The sequence below is a fragment of the Sinocyclocheilus rhinocerous genome, unplaced genomic scaffold, assembly GCF_001515625.1.
Source record: "Sinocyclocheilus rhinocerous isolate Xijiao unplaced genomic scaffold, SAMN03320098_v1.1 scaffold1809, whole genome shotgun sequence".
In the NCBI taxonomy this organism is placed as follows: domain Eukaryota; kingdom Metazoa; phylum Chordata; class Actinopteri; order Cypriniformes; family Cyprinidae; genus Sinocyclocheilus; species Sinocyclocheilus rhinocerous.
In genome coordinates, this window is record NW_015663347.1 from 297,771 (window position 1) to 310,457 (window position 12,687).

The 12,687-nt window shown below is 38.4% G+C and overlaps 1 pseudogene; it reads right to left on the minus strand.

The window, feature by feature from the left end:
• The window catches only part of LOC107728797 (E3 ubiquitin-protein ligase parkin-like), a 141,384-nt pseudogene extending 133,601 nt beyond the window's left edge, over positions 1 to 7,783 (minus strand).
• Between the last annotated feature and the right edge of the window lie 4,904 nt (positions 7,784 to 12,687).

A 12,687-nucleotide genomic window follows, 5' to 3' on the forward strand; every position in this document is an offset into this window, starting at 1 on the left:
TTTATGCTTTTCCCCCGATCGCCCTGATCCCACAGGTAATCAGGCGAGTAAGAGAACAAAAATACAAGGTTCTCCTAGTGGCCCCCCTTTGGATGAACCAGCTGTGGCTATCAGAGCTGACTCAGCTGTTAGTAGCGGCCCCTTGGCCCATTCCGCTGAGACGGGATCTCCTCGCTCAAGTGAACGGGACAATATGGCATCCTCTGCCCGATCGGTGGTGTCTAAACAGCGGCAAAGACCCTCATACTTCCGATTTGACAGAAGTGTTGTCATTTCTCTCCGTGCTTCCTCCCTCTCAAGAGGACAGAGAGTTATCTCTGTTCTGCCCCGTCAGAGCTCTGAGAATTTACATTGAGCGTTCCGACCAAACACAATTTTGGAGGCTAGAGCCCCGTCTAAGAGACGCCTTTACGCCTTAAAGTGGTCTTTTTTCTCCGTTTGGTGTCTAAACAGCGGCAAAGACCCTCATACTTCCGATTTGACAGAAGTGTTGTCATTTCTCTCCGTGCTTCCTCCCTCTCAAGAGGACAGAGAGTTATCTCTGTTCTGCCCCGTCAGAGCTCTGAGAATTTACATTGAGCGTTCCGCCCCTTATAGGCGGTCGGAACAACTCTTTGTCAGCTTCGGTAACCGCACCAAAGGGCTTCCGGTCACGAAGCAAAGACTCTCTAGATGGATAGTAGACTCCATCCGTAAACAGATCTGGCAGAGAGCCAATGGCAGTATCACGCTCAAGCTCTGTGGCATTAGTTCACCTGTTAGCTCTCGACCCCTGGGTGTCGAAGTTACAGGAGTACTCTGGAACGATTAACCAGGCCGGGTGTGACCTCAGAAGCTCAGCCCGTCTTAGCCTTGGGTTGTTGTTAACTTCTCTATGGGCATTGGTTGCTTATGGAAGTTTTGATACTTTTAGTCGTTCCACTACATTAGCACGGCGTGATTGTACTGTGTTCCCATAGCGTCTTAGCAGACGCAGTACAAGTGTAGTATCGAAAGGGAACGTACTCGGTTACTAACGTAACCTTGGTTCCCTGAGATACGGGAATGAGTACTGCGTTGCTAGCCGTGCTATGTAGCCGCACGACTCAGTCGTTGCTTCAGTCGAAGTAACCTGAGAATCCTGTGGCGAACGCCCGCTGAAACTTCACATACACATTCTGGGGACACCAGAGACTTATATTACATATTGTAAAAAGGGGCATAATATATCTCCTTTAAAGGCTGAAATGTGAGGTTCATCAATTTAATAAAACTTTTTTTTGTCAAAACTTTATTTGAACATGTAGTGCATGTTAGTAGATAACATGTTATGTTGTAAGTCACCCAACTAATATTTTTTATTTGTTTAAAATGCATTGGTTTTTAATATAAACATGATGAAATGATTTCAGTGTGTGTTGAGTACTTTTTTTAACCAATGCTGTGATAATATTGATAACTGTGATCATTTTGGTCACTATAATTGTGATATGAAATGTTCATGCTGTTTTATCTCTAATAACAATAGTTGTATAAAATAATTCTGTTAAAAAATGTAAAATTGTTTAAAAAAACTGTTTTTGAAGTAAACATGCAAATATGCCGTTCAATTATTGAAATTTACTTAAAATCTCAGGGAGTACTTAAAGTAAATAATTTAGGAAAAAAGAGTTTGGCTGACTAAAAAGTTTATGGTATTAGTTTTATTTGTGCAGGTCTTAAAAATTGTCATAAAAAGCCTTAAATTGATTTTTAAAAATTCTGCAGACACCCTGTAAATAGTGAAAAAAATTTACTTCCTTGATATTTGTGATTTGAAAATGTTTTTGATTGATTTCGACTCCTATCCAATTTTCTATATAGATAAAAAAATGATCTTTTTTTTTTTTATGTGGGCTACTTAAATTTATTTCGGGCTACCAAAATCTGAAGAGTGCCTGCCCGAAGGGCTACCAAGGATTTTGAAATTTTGCGAACCCTGGTCAAGCACCACTCATATTTCAAAAAAATGTACGTTTTTCATTATATATTTTCTTTTTTGTCAGAGTGAAAAATAAACATGAAATATTTCAACCGTGAAAGCTGTTCTTTCATCTATGTGGAGAGTAAGAGCAATAATACGATCTACAGCAAGCAACATAAGAAAAATCAGGCCAGCCAGTCTCTCTGCTTTCAACAGCGACGTCATGCAGACAGTAGAAAGACTGGATAGGACAAAAGTGACTATACTGTAGAATATACAGTGGTGTGAAAAAGTGTTGGCCCCCTTCCTGATTTCTTATTTTTTTGCACGTGTCACACTTTAATGTTTCAGATCATCAAACAAATTTAAATATTAGTCAAAGATAACACAAGTAAACACAACATGCAGTTTTTAAATGAAGGGAAGGGGGCCAACACTTTTTCACACCACTGTATACTGTATATCTGTAGAATGAAGTGTTATTCACAGAAACTAGTACATGCTTAAAAAATGATAATAGCTAGTGGAGAAATGTCTCAAATATGGGTGATTTTTCAGTACCACAGACAATGTGACTCCTTTAACTTCTTGTAACACCTGTTCTGTTCTCTGGGCCAGCAGAAGAGGACCTGACAGAAGACTCTGCTTCACTTCAGGTACTTCATTTCTGAATCCTGAGCACGCACAAAGTCTTCTTACAGAAAGCTGTCTGAAAGCTCTGGAGTAAAACAGCCTCTTTATTTTCACATATGGGTGGTTGACATTTAAGAATGAATTTTGAAGGAAAAAAACAGGTCATGAAAATGATATAGTGTGTCATCAAGTGGATTCCATTATTATATCTTATTTTTACCGTAAAAAAAAATACATAGTTATTCAAAATCATTCTGTTTGGGAAAATCCATGCCATTTTAAAAGCCAAAATTTCTACTACATTAGAGACTTCATATGACCTTTCTTTCTCCACATACTATTTACTTCATTCTGTGGAACACAAAATAAGATGTGGTGATTTATGTTGCCAAGAACCAAAAAGGACACATAAACACATTTGTACGACCAAGGCACCACAAAAGTCACTGCCAAAATGCCATCAGTTCTCAGGCGTCACATGACCTATCGTAACACAGCAAGTTTGAATATACATCACCGCAAATAAGATTTGAGAGCTATTGTGGAGGAGGAGGAGAATTATTATTGTTAACTAAAACGATTAAGAATAATTTTTGTTAATTGAAATAAAGCTGAAATAAAATATAAATGTTAAATAAAAAAAATTTAATTCATTACTTCCTGACTTGAAGTCAATGGGGACCAGCAACTAAAAGTGAACTATCTCTTTAAGGAATCGCTGGAGTAACAAAAAAAAGCATCGGCTAAAATATCACATTAGTAATTAATAATTTTGCAGAAGGCCATTAAATCATTTAGATGTTCTTCTTGGTATTCTGAATAGAAGAATAGCTATGGAATGCAGGATTTCAACGTTAAAAAGATCTCACTCACATGGCATGATATTTAATGCTCAATGTAACATTGCTGCATCCAATTAAAGCCGTTTTATATCTTTTCAAAATAAAAGAATGCCTATCCAGATCATTCATGCAAGAGAGACAGATTTTGTGGGGCTGAACATGCTCTAGCCTGGTGAGACAAGAGTCGGTTCTCCTCACAGCTCAGTCAATATAAAAACAAGCTTACGTGACATGACTATTGGCACAGATATTGTTCCAATAGCAGGAGATGCTGCGCCTGAGGGTGGAAGCGTGCTTCTTGATTCATACTCATTCTGCCAGACAAGCACTAGTCAGTTCACTCAAACCAGATCCCTGTCTCGCGGGGATCAGCGAGCCCCATACAGACGCGCCGGAGACACTCAAAAAGACACAATCAATACGTCCTCTTCAGAGCCCAGCAGTCCAAAGGCACACTCAGGCTGAGAAGCTCTAACGATTTATTTCAGATTCAACATTGATATAATTTTTCACAGATAATCTAGGCAGGCACAAGGAAGTGGAATATGACAGGTCAGAAAATTACGCCGGACACCTAAAAAAAAGAAAGAAGAAAAAAGAAAAGAAAGTGAAGTGTAGCCAAGTATAGTGACCCATACTCGGAATTTGTGCTCTGCATTTAACCCATCCAACTGCACACATACACACAGTAGTGAACACACACCGTGAACACACACCCGGAGCAGTGGGCAGCCATGTGTTGTGGCGCCCGGGGAGTAGTGGGGGTTCGGTGCCTTGCTCAAGGGTCATTCACTCCCCCCACCTACAATCCCTGCTGGACCTGAGACTCGAACCCACGACCTTCGGGTTACAAGTCCGACTCTCTAACCATTAGGTTACCAGGTTGACTGCAAAATATGATTTCCTCAAAACGAGTATTACTGTATTCATATATGCAATTTTATGTCTTTATATCACATCCTGCAATGGTCTTGTATGTGACTTTTGAAATCGATTTCAAAATATTCTTACATAAGAATTTTGTATTATTATGTTTTTTATGAATATTTTTGTAAATAAAAATTGTAATATCATCATTTTTAGTAGCAGTTAGGTAAACAAGTGAACACATTAAAAATATCAGGTAAGTTGTCACATTTTTTAAAGGGGACATCGGATGCCCACTTTCCACAAGTTGGTATGATTCTTTAGGGTCTTCATGAAATGTCTGTAACATATTTTGGTTAAAATTCTTTAGTGGTTGTGTAAAACAACACCCTTTTTACCTTGTCGAAAACAGCTCTGATCACAGCGACCCGTTTCGGTGCATGTCTCTTTAAATGCTAATGAGCTCTGCTCACCCCGCCCCTCTCTACAGTGGAAGAGGAAAGCCGATTTGCAAATAACCATAAAGAATGTAAAGTGTGACACTTACTTCTTCTGGAGGTGCAGCTGGATTATGAACGGTGGGTACTGATCCGTCCTTAAGTTTGAACTTTTTAGCAAAACCTGCCTTGAATTGTCCCTTGTTCAGAAAGCAGTCTGGAGTAAAATGATTTGCGCAGATATAAACTAATTTAGGTGTATTTGGTGGCGCATTACCAACCAAAACAAAACGAATCCACTGCATCCTCAGTGGCACTGATGTCGGGAGAAAATAAAGACTCTTATGTTCACTTTTACATCCAGCTACAATACACCTACATTGCTTACGAGACATGTAGCTACAGTTGCCCGAGCTCGGAGAAAATGGACAGCGTACAACTGGCTCAGGGCGGAGATATGCTAATACGGGACCCATGGATATGTATAGGTAGATGCCACATTCGACGAGATAGGGCTAGCTGCAGGTCGGAGTAATGGGCATGGCAAAAGGTGGTGTGCCGAAAGGTGAATGCTACAACAGAAACTAACCCCTAACCAATTAGAAATAACTTTATCCACGCCCCCTACCTTTCGGCATGCCCTAATCTTTTGCCACATCCACTGCTCCAGCCTGCAGTTATCCCTACTTGCATTCGACCGCTCCAGACACGTCGATGGGTCCGCCATCTTGGAACGGTCAATGTGTTGTCACTCACACTAAAAATCAATGAGTTTCAAGATGCAACAACATTGAGCAGCATCTTGTTGTAAAAACCACCTAAATGTCAATTCCTGAAGAAACTGGATAACCTTTCACAGATAAGAATGTTTTTGTTTTTAATATGTATTAACACAATATTACAGGTTTTTAAAGGGGTCATATGATGCGATTTCAATTTTTCCTTTCTCTTTGGAGTGTTACAAGCTAAATGTCTCTGAATTAACTGATGCTCGCGCTCCCCTGGGGACTACAATGCCGGCTGTTCTGACTCACATACTGTAAGTACGTTTTTTATATTTAAAGAATTTGCCACTGACGTTTCAAATGCAAGTTTTGAGCAGTGTAGAGTAGCGCTTGTTGTTTGTTATTTCTTCCATCAAAAATGCACAATAATGTACAGCATGTGGAAAATAATGTGTTTTTTTAACCTTAAACCGCATAAACACACTTCATTACACCAAATACACAAAATAATGTTCTTTTTAGCAGCATCATATGACCCCTTTAAACTAAAGTACCTTTTAAATGCCTTGTTTGCTAATGGCTTCGTCTTGTTGTATTGTGTTGGATTAGCAAAAGCATCTTCTGAAGCCTACTGAAGATATAGATATTCATACATGCGTATAACTACAGTTGCAGTGCAGATGCACCGGCATTGCTCTCAAGTGTTCATGGACCAGCTTTGACATTCCAATATGGCGGACGGCTTACAAATAGAAATATAAAATTCTAACTTAAACAGAATAATAATAAAAATGAAAATTCACTTAAAAATGTTAATAATTAAGAAGTGATGCTGACAAGCTCATGATTGAATTAGTTCACAATTATGATCTCTGCTTCATGTCAGTTCAGTATCAATGTATCCCACTCCAAAAGTCCTACTGGTAAAATATCACTAGTGCTTCACACAAATGTTTAACTGTACAGTATGTCAGATATAAAATATGTTAAATAACTTATTAATTTACTTGTGAGTAATTACTGAGGGGTTAAGGTGTTTTTCACTTTAAAATAATGGTCCAGATCAATAGTAGTTCCTGCAGGCTGACAAGGTAACGCTTGAGTACTTAGTGAGAGGCTAATGTATTTTTCACTTTAAAGCTAAAGTGCTACTAAGGAACTACTAGTGATCTGGACCATTATTTTAAAGTGAAAAACACCTTAACCACTCAGTAATTACTAAGTAATTTAATAAGTTATTTAACATTTTATATCTGACACATACATTTGTGTGAGGCACTAGTGATATTTTACCAGACACTGTAATCTGGAATATGCGGTTTTGTGCTTAACACTTAAGCAGGCGATGCCTTCATTAAGGATGTGAATTGTTTTTGTCAAGAGAACATCATTATTTATATTCAAGAAAAGTCCTTCCCAGCCTACTGTCACTAAAGGTATAGGTCTTTTGGAGTCTGAAACATACTGAACTGACACAAACTAGAGCTCATAATTGTGAATTAATTCAATCACTTCCTAATTATTAACATTTTTAAATGACTTATTTTTATTATTATTTTATGTTTTTGTTTGAAATAAACAGAGAACATCCATCCTTATATGCAAACACCATGTAAAGGTGAATTTTGCACCCGATGTCCCCTTTAACTGGGGCATGTGTTGAATGTGTTTAAACACAATTATACAATTAATTATTCACAGTATTTTTGGACTTTACATTCTATTTTTTGCTGTTTCATAAATTGTTTCATAACTGTTTTAAGGTATGTGTCTGTAAATAAATGGACTTTTAAATATAAACCCACCCTGAATTTAAAAAATTGTGTGACAATGAGCTCCCATTATTATTATTATTATTTTTTTTTAAATAAAATTTAAAATAGTGAAAAGGTGCTATTTGTCAACACACCCTTTACATTTCTTTTTAATTTATTAATTTTTCTAATTTATCGAAACCTGAAGCTCCGTTTTTTTTTTAACAGCTGTACACTGAGATGCATTGTACTGTATTTTATATGGATATGCCTCACAATTTTTAATACACAATTAATAACGCGATCATTTTAAGAGTGGCCGAACTGAGCTGTGATGTGAAGGTACAAGGGGACAATGTCAAACGACGCTACTTCACCAGTGTGAAATCAGTTCCAACAGGAAATAAAGACATACTTTGCATAGCATACGGACAGCCATAGGAATCTGCTGATAAATCAATGCTTACCGATCATACTTTGATATCTGTTGCGTCCCGGATTCACTGCAGTTTGACTTTGGTGTTTGTTGACATGTCGTGTGCGCGACCAGAGGCAAAACCGCACGGGATCATGGGAAATAAAGTTCAGCAGCACCTACTCTTCATCAGCGTAAGAAAAAAAAATAACGTAGGAGATGACCGATAATATGCTCTCTGAATTTATCTGAATTTAATTCAGCTACAACATGAATGGTTAAAATTTAAATGGGACTGATAGGTTACAGTGCTAAAGACGTGAGCAATGAACAACTACATTTCCTGGTTGGAATAACGTCAGAGGAAGTTATTGTGGTGAGGGGGATATGCACGTGGGTTATTGCAGAAATGACAGCGGAATCCTTATGATGATATTCAGGTTATTCCTGAGCCCACAGTTTGATGGTGATGATCAAACCAGGGGCAAGTTCAAGCTCAAACCGGTGTGCACCGTTTTGCTACGGTTTCCGGGTTGAACGACATATTTCCTGGAAACGGTGTGCAGCGGGGTTTGAGATGCGTTTTCTCTTGTTTGGTGGGTGTGTCTATTAGGAACCACCGTTTCCACAAATCCCTTCATTTGATTGGGATGTTCTATTTTATTCTGGACGGCAAGGGCAGTGACTGTTACATCGAGCGTATTTTGCAGTATTAAACACGTATTTATACCGATTTCATCAGGCTCCGAAAATTCTTCAAAAAGAACACAAAGAATGGCCTTCTCAGCTGCCATAGTTGCAACTCTTGCGTGATCAGTACAGTGTGTTCAATGCACCACCGTTTCCGTTTAAAAAACGTTTTGCACCGTTTTGTCGGGGTTGAACGCAGCCCAGGTGCATATAAAGTCAGGTAAACGATGATGTTCATTAAATTACACACAAATTAGGTTTTTTTTCTTTCTTTCTTTCTTTTTTGTCACCAAAAGCCTACAAAGCTTTCAGAAAATCCACCTCAGACGAAATAATATACGAGCTATTTATTTATTTATTTATTTATTTCCAGGTACCATTACAGAATGTTTAGTTAGTTTCATTTATTTTTTTTATTTTTTTTTATTATTATTTTTTTTAATAGGGAAAATCATGCAAGAGTTGCAGGCAGAATGTCAGATAGAGATAAATAATTTTGGTAATTAAAATAAACTAATAATGGCAAATCATGGATTTAGTAGTAGTAGTAGTAGTGTATAAAATGAATATCATTTAAACAGATTAATGACCTTGTTGTTTGATTTGAACTGTTTTCTACAGCCGTAATATGTAATAGGTAATGGATTGTGCATGTTCAAAACTAATCAGTCTTCCTGGTCTATTTGTTTTGTTTTTTTCTCCTGTTTTTTATCACTAGGCAATACTGACCTGGAAATAATCCTGTTTTTGTTTTGTTTTTTAGAATAACTTTTCTATAGTCTTAAAAGTCAGTAAAAAGGATTTGTAGGTCAGAACAGCTTTAATGACTAAAAACTGAATTATGCATTATTATCCAATTTGTACTAGTTTCATGTTATCTTGTAGCCTTGCTTTTGAGACATTTACAATTTACATAACATTATAAAGCCAGTATAAGTTGAATTAGGTGCAAAACCCTGCAAAATTGTTGCACCATCACAGAAGTTATTGTTGAGAATATTTTATTGCTACAAACTTACATGAGTGTACTAACTGCACTGTTTTGCAGTCACTCATATCGAAAATCACAGCTCCCATTTGGATTAACACAAAAGAATAAAATGAGCAGATTAGTGGTTTCCTAAATCTGCATGCCCAAATTAGACAGTCAGATGAAAATTGTTCTGTATATTGACCTTTTGAGGTTCTGATATTGTAACATTGTTATGTACTTGTTGAACGTCTAAGAGCGGGTTTTCATTTACTTGGTTTTTAACTCTAAAGTTCAGAGCATATTTTGATTTGCACTGTCAATGAGTTATTCCGTTCAAAGACAGAGCCATTTAACTCCTCCAAATAGGATTTGGTCTGTCCCAGAATTGCTTGCCCTGTTTTAAGATCTATTTTACGGAGATGTTTGTTGTGTACACTTTAATAAATGCATGAACCTGTTAAATCTGGAAGAGCAGCAAATGATTTAAACCTCATTAATATTCAAATTGAAAAGGCATCAATGTTATGTTTTCTTCATCGCTACAAATATGATGTGGCATATAACAACCTTACTCGCATGGTAAAATGACTGACTAAACAGGATTCAATTTGCATATTAATGAGCTAGATGACAGATTATAATATTTTGCCTTTTCCCTCAAGGGACAGACTCCTTTTTAGATGTTTCTTTTTCGAGGAATAGCTGATTGCTTTAAAGAAAAACAAACAAACAGATAACTTAAAGAACAATAGAAGTTAATTTGATCTTGTGTTCATCAGGTAAACATTTAAGTCCCATGTCAGAGGTACTGTAAAACAATCATGCATCTTTTCAGGTTGTAGCCTATCGTAAGTGAATGATTATTGCTGCCTTAAAGGCAGGTTGGATTAATTGTATTTATAAATGTTACCATACTAATTTTATTTACTGGTGATAATGAAAATGATAAAGCTTATTAGGAAATACAACAAATTTCTGAGATTTGTGAGGTTTGCTCAACAAAACCATGTTTCTCAAAATTTTGGGCACAGAAAATGATAAAATACATTGATATAGCATCTATTACCCACTTAAAGGACGCCATTTTTTGTACTAGTGCTAAAAAAATTTCTTTGGTGGTAAGTGAAAAAGTGAAAAATGCCCATCAATTATTTTTTGGAAAAATGCACAGCACAACATAATTGCGATTTCTGAACCTGCAACTTCCCAGGAAACTTCCCAGAACAACTTGAAGGCAGTATTTTCCAGATTCCTGTGTTAACTAGTCCTTTTTAAATATGAGACATTTTCTTCTAAATGTTGGCTTGATTGGGAGCAAGTGCCCTTCTCGGAACTGTCAATTTCTCTGTCTGTCAACTTAAAAGGTAACATAAATTTGCACAATGAGGACTGCTGGCCAGGAGGTAGTTTTGCATTGTCAAATGTCAAATCTTTTTAAGATTACATAGTTCAGGTCAGGAAAGAATATGACGTAAAAATGTAACATTTAAGTGTGTGTTTTTAAACTGAAAAGATTTTTTGCTTTATTGCTCTCTTTTGTACCCCCTTTACTCATGATTTCTCACAACTGCCAGCAGCTTGTTTAGCTCCAGTTCTCACAGTGACACTACTATATAAAACAGATTAGAATCTTTATTTATTGCCTTACAGCTAGAGCCCGCAGAATTTGTTTCCGTCACTTTCACGCAATGTCACCATAGAACAGCACATGAACTTATTACAGGGACAGTTCCCCTGGAGCAACCTGGGGTTAAATGCCTTTCTCAAGGGCACAATGGTGATGGCTCATGGCTCACTCGTTACAGGGATTGAAGCGGCCTTAACCACTACTACACACCACTTACACACTAACATATGCTGGAAGACCTTTAATCAAGATTCACTTACAATGTAATGCCACTTCCACATAGAGCCCCCTATTTCCATGAGACCATGTGAGATGATCTAGGAGAAGCTTCTTCTCTCACTTGACTTTAAGAGCACACAGTAAGATGCCTGATCACAGATTTGACTGAGTATCTCAATTCAGTGGAGCTCACCGATGGGTGGCAGTCAAGCATCCATGGTGGGAATTGTATAGGTTTTTGAGAATTCTACCAAATGTTCCTTATTGCATGTTTCCATTAGAGATTGGACCTGAAAGCCAAAGCTTTCATTTAACAGCGCTACCAGCTTCTGTTCCTTATATTTCAGGTTCAGGTATTGACAAGAGAGAAGGATGCAGAAAATCAATGGCTCAAAGTCAAATTAGTAATGTAAGGTATTAAAATAAGGAATTGTAATTTGAGTGAATTCTACTAAGACATAAGTGGGGATCTGCTGAGTGAAGTTTGTTATTAATGCTTTCTCCCGAGGAGGTTTATAATACCTAGAGAAAATACCCAGGAGCATCTCAATGACAGTTGCTCAGTTGGTGTTCTAATTAGTTATTTTCAATTGTTGGCCAATCTAAAGACACTACACTTCTTCTCAACTTTGTGGCATACTTGTGGCAGCAGGGTAACAATATTCTTAAGTCATTCTCTGCAATTACGATGTCAAACAACTGTCACAAATCCTATCCATGGACTTCCGTTCAATCACCACCAGAGGTCACCCTTCCATTACATTGACTCTTGCACTACACAAACTGTTGCATGTCAAGTCAAGTCAAGTCTCAGTTGATCTGCCAGAGTCACATCACGTCTCAGCTGTTCGTCCAGAGTCACGTCACGTCTCAGCTATTCATCCAGAGTCACGTCACATCACACTTGATCATCCAGAGTCATGTCGCATCACAGCTGATCATCCAGAGTCATGTCACGTCCTGTCTGTTACACCCAGATTATCAAGGTCAGCCCTTCGGTATCCCAGTCTGGTATCCAGTGTGAGGGATGCACCGCTGGTGTCTGCACGCACAGCTAGTATCCCCAAACCCACTCACTCTAGCCCTCCTTTTCCTGAACTGATTCCCCTGTCTGAAGCGCTTCCCATGATGGGGATCGCTTTTTGGTGTGTTTGGGCTGCATACACCACCACAGAACCTCCGAATCCACTTGTGAACTCTCTGTCTGTCCTGTCACGGCTATGGAGGACGTTTGTGAACTCTCTGTCTGTCCTGTCACGGCTATGGAGGCCGTCTGTGAACTCTCTGCCTGTCCGGTCACGGCTATGGAGGCTGTCTGTGAACTCTCTGCCTGTCCGGTCACGGCTATGGAGGCCATCTGTAAACTGTCTGCCTGTCCTGTCACGGCTATGGAGGCCGTTTGTGAACTCTCTGCCTGTCCTGTCACGGCTATGGAGGCCATCTGCGAATCCTCGTCCTGTTCTGTTCCGGCCAAGGAGGCCGTCTGTGAACTCTCTGCCTGTTCTGTTCCGACCAAGGAGGCCATCTATGAACTCTCTGCCTGTTCTGTTCCGGCCAAGGAGG